The sequence below is a fragment of the Theobroma cacao genome, chromosome 2 (genome assembly GCF_000208745.1).
Source record: "Theobroma cacao cultivar B97-61/B2 chromosome 2, Criollo_cocoa_genome_V2, whole genome shotgun sequence".
Classification (NCBI taxonomy): domain Eukaryota; kingdom Viridiplantae; phylum Streptophyta; class Magnoliopsida; order Malvales; family Malvaceae; genus Theobroma; species Theobroma cacao.
This window is the reverse complement of record NC_030851.1, coordinates 9766542-9771179: the sequence shown is the minus strand read 5'-3', so window position 1 is coordinate 9771179 and position 4638 is coordinate 9766542. Positions and strand designations below refer to the sequence as shown.

At 41.1% G+C, this 4638-nt stretch overlaps 2 long non-coding RNA genes across 2 annotated transcripts; both read right to left on the bottom strand.

Moving 5' to 3' along the window:
* Positions 1114–2700, bottom strand: LOC108660794. The gene is made up of 3 exons (XR_001926482.1): positions 2075–2700; positions 1822–2002; positions 1114–1657 (listed from the first exon to the last, which is right to left on the bottom strand). It is a non-coding gene; the product is annotated as an uncharacterized LOC108660794 (long non-coding RNA).
* Positions 2847–3312, bottom strand: LOC108660882. Its single transcript, XR_001926582.1, has 3 exons — positions 3253–3312; positions 3102–3173; positions 2847–3017 (listed from the first exon to the last, which is right to left on the bottom strand). It is a non-coding gene; the product is annotated as an uncharacterized LOC108660882 (long non-coding RNA).

Sequence of the window (4638 nt, the reverse complement as noted above, 5' to 3'; positions counted from 1 at the left end):
TGGCTTTTGCTTTTAAGAGGTAGATAAGATGAAAAGGCAGGCCGAATAGGTACTTAATAACCAATTCAGCCCCCCTTCATTGCACTTAAATGGATGTAGAAAATGAAGAGTCAACATTCATGTCTATAAATAAGGGGAACCATTAATCATTTGAATCAAATTCAATTATCTTAATCAATCTCAGATAATTTAAAAATGACCTTCAAAGATGCAAAAGTCGAGAACGCGAAAGAGGTAACCTCCGAAGAGGAAGAGATGCCTTTGAGGGAGTAGTTGCAGATATTTCAGCAGGAGATGCAGGCCCTCATCGACAACCTGATGCAAAGGACTTTTGACCTGGAGGCTGCCATCCTGAGCAACAAAAAGATTCTCGTGGAGATAGAGTTCAAAGTGGATGAACTTAGGAAGAAATGAATTACGGTTCATTTTTTTTTGTATCATCTCCATGTATTTTCTGAGGGGTCTTTTTTTAAAAATTTTAATAAAATTTATAGAAATTTTTATTTTCATTGAGCATATATTTTCTTGAGTTATTTTCTTCGTTTAAGTTATATTATGTTGAATAACTTCGTGAGTGGATGTTACGCTGAGTGCATGCAGACTTGGCGTGACACGTTGAGTTAATTCAGACTTATGGCGTGACACGTTGACTTGTTACAGTCTTGTGGGGTGACACGGCAGGGGCCAATTATAGTGACACACTAAGTGCAAGCAGACTTATGGCGTGACACACTAAGTTAATGCAGACTTATGGCGTGACACGCTAACTTGTTGCAGTCTTTTGGGGTGACCCGGCAAGGGCCAATTGTGGTGACATGCCGAGTGCATGCAGACTTGGCGTGACACATTGACTTCTTGCAGTCTTGTGGGGTGACATGGCAGGGGCCAATTATGGTGACACGCTGAGTGCATGCAGACTTGGAGTGGCAGGCCAAAATGTTGCAGTCTTGTGGGTGACACGACACAAAATTAATAAAATTAAGGAAATTTTAGCTTTTCGATTTTTGGATTTTTTCAATATGAAGTTTATCTCTCTATTTTTACCTTTTCACTTTTCAGCTTGATTTTATGTTTTATTGATAAAGAAGTAATGGGAAAGTAATGTACAAAATGTACGAATATTAAAATTAATAAAATTAATTATATATACAAAAAAAATGATGTACATACAACGGTCGATATGTTCAGGGTTCGCTCTCACAACTGTTGGAAAAACTTTCTAGTGTGTATTGGCAACGCATATTTGCAATCATATTCTACTTAACTCTGATATTTTCTTATTGTAAAATATCGTCAATGTACCTTATCATGAACATACCGCAGCTGAAACTATCGTTCTGCCAATGCACTTTAGATTTTGGCAAATGGATATCCATTGGCATCAGCGTCAAATCCCGTGTCTTTCAGCGTGTTTTGTTGAAATAACCGATTTGGTGGCATATGATTAGCATAATAGTCGAAAGGGTGTCATTTGAGTCGCACGCACTCCGTTATCCTTAACATCCGCAGTTCTTACAGAGTCCACCACCTTGATCGTCCACCTCACCAAGTCGATCTTCGCTACCACCCAATGCCTGCCCACATTGCAAGGTGCGAGGATGAAATCGACATCTTCTCATTTTTTACCATATGTCGGCTTTTCACCCTCCATGTACCCCTGTAACTCATATAAAATTTCCATCGTGGACCAGGCATCTTTAGTTGGAAATGAGGTATTTAGCATATGGATGGTGTCTTGTGAAGCATGTATACATTAGCTTACACTTAATGCAATAAAAAACTAAGTGTTTTCAGAATTGAAAAATTTTCAGATAAACTTACGAAGAATATTGTGTCAACCACGCATGCACGGGTAGTGTACAACTTCGACTTTGGCCTTGTCATCCACTTACAGAGTACACTGAGGCATACGTCTATATGTTCACTACTCATTTCTTCTTTGGGATCTTCTAATGTTGTGAAAAACTCAGCACCTTGATCCCCTAAGATCCCAACATCACACCTACATATGTAACAGATGAATTTCAAAAGCCTTGTGGATTAATGTTTCATCCAATGTTATTTATGAGCTTACCTCACACACTCGTCTTTCTTGAAAGCTTCTTATGCTTGCACCAGTGCGTCCTTTATTTCCTGACGGCTCACTGAGGGGTCATCGTATGGGCTTGAAATGTATTTGTTCTCCAGTTTGACCTATGCCTGCTCAATTAGGTCTGAAATTGGTGTTGCACGATGATGGACATCAGACTCTACTGAGAACAACCATGTTCCCCTAGCTTCAGAAGTGCTTTGACGAAGATGGTCCCCTTCAGCCTGAACTGATGCAAGGTTCCTATCCCCTTTTTCTACTGCCTTGACTACTACATAAGACTAAAGAAGATGTTGTCCTTCAACCACGAGCGACTGAAGGTCCCCTTCCCCTCCCGCAGATGCATTGATAATCGAATCAGCCTCAGGAACATGGACTCCTTTAGCCACGAGCGAGTGAAGGTCCCCCTCCCCTTTCGCAGATGCATTAATAACTGAAGCAGCCTGAGAAACATTGACTCTTTCAGCATCATCTGATTGAAGGGTCACATCCCCTGCCACAACATCATCTCCGTCACGGCCAACAACATCATCATGAAAGTGAACAGTAGCTTCATCATGCTGCTCATCATCAGCATCAACATCGTTTTCACCAGCATCGTGAGATGAAGGATCGTCCTATAGAATGAGACAAATGGAAAAATCTGTTAGCTCATAAAATAACACAAACCATAAATCGAGAACAAAAAATACAACTACACCTACTAAACATAAACGATAAATATATGAGCGAAGATAGAATATTGTACTTATGATTTCAGGCCCTCTAGAATACGAGCAATGACACGGTCTTCAAACATTTGCATGGCCAGAGTCAATGACTGAATCCAAGCCTTTAGCTCCAACATGTCTTTTTTATGCAGGTGCATGATCCGTCGCAGCTAACGCTTTTTGACTACTCCGTCATTGACTCTTGTAGAATGGGTCAACTGCAATAACATATATTACTGTGTTATTCAACAATCATATAAGGAATTCTTTAACATTAACCATTACAACTTTAAAATCCATACCGGCGACTCGTTACCACCATGCGATTGAGCAGGATCGGTCAGTGGTTGAGGAGCTGTCGTTGCCTTCCTCAACTGCAATCACAAAAATTACTATGTTACTTGATAAACATATGCAGAAATGTTGAACACAAATCGTTACAACCGATCTTACCGACGACTTGTTAGCAGTCTGCGTCTGAAGATGACCTGTAGGTGGTTGAGGAGCTGTCGTCGCATGGTCCAACTGTAAACACAAATATCTTAATCGATAATCACATATGGAATTGTTGAACACAAACCGTTACAACCGTCCTTACCAATTGTTCACTGCCATTGCCATGCTCATCCCCTTCCCCCATTAACTCAGGGGCCGATAGCTCATCCACTAAAGCAGCGGCGGTGCGCCTCCGCTTGATGCCACTAGTGGTTCTATTCTCTTTTAATTTTCTCCTATTTTCCCAAACACTTAAGCCTTAGTCTGGCCGATCCTCCAAGTGCCCTATTGGCACGTATTGGTGACCCTCAAATAACAAGACATCAATGTCCACATAATACTCCTGGCTGGCCACATCTGGGGTGGGCTCTAAGGTCTCGATTGCCCATAATTGCAAAATAGGGATTGTGATTAAATTAGACCAAATAAAATTATTATACAAATGCACAACAGAAATTAGTAACTGTTTACTCACCTGCTCAGATAACTTCAACTTCTCAACTGTTTTGTAAAAGTCTTTCGGCTTCTGATTGCATTGCCATCTGCACATAAGTGGTAGATGTCCTTCGGAGCAAAAAGAGCAATTATTTTTCGGAAGGCCGAAATTGCCTCCATTGCCCAGAACTACAAGTCAAATGTAACATTATCAGACTGTATATGATAAATGAGTGCAACCATAAATTTTTATGTCAAAATGAAATGGATAAATGTTTAGTGACAGTACCTGTATCACCCACGCGAATCTGTAAATGTTGTACCGTAAACAAGTAGCCTTTTGCGAGTTTAAGTCAGGTACTTCGAATCCCTTCAAAAGGTAATCCTCGGTCAACCTCCAAATATAGTGACCCCATGGGAAGGCATTCCAGGAGTCGATGTCCTCCACCAATGACAATAGCCAAGGCGTCACCCGTCTACGATAGTCTTGACCAAATAAAATGTTATTCGCGATCAAGACAAATGCCATCTTGGTTACGTCGCTTGGTTGTTGAAAGTTGCCTCTGTGGAAAGTATCAAGCAACTCTTGCAGCTTAATGCTCTGCTACCGGTTCCAGTGTCTGTCATGAATTCCATCCGCAACAACCTCGTATGGTCATATGAACACATCGGGCATTGGACCAAACTTCAGTTCGGTGATAAGGCAGAACTCCTGCTTTGATATCCGCCCCTTGGTCTTGCCAATGGCAAACCATAGCTCATGCTCCATTACCTCTCTCTCATTAATTCGATGAATCATGATGTTATGCAAGAGACCAGCGCTGAAGTAGCCTTGTGGATATACGTTCAGTAGCATTCTGAAACATGTATGCTTCACTGCATCGTACTCCCCTTTCTCTTTGAGAGTCT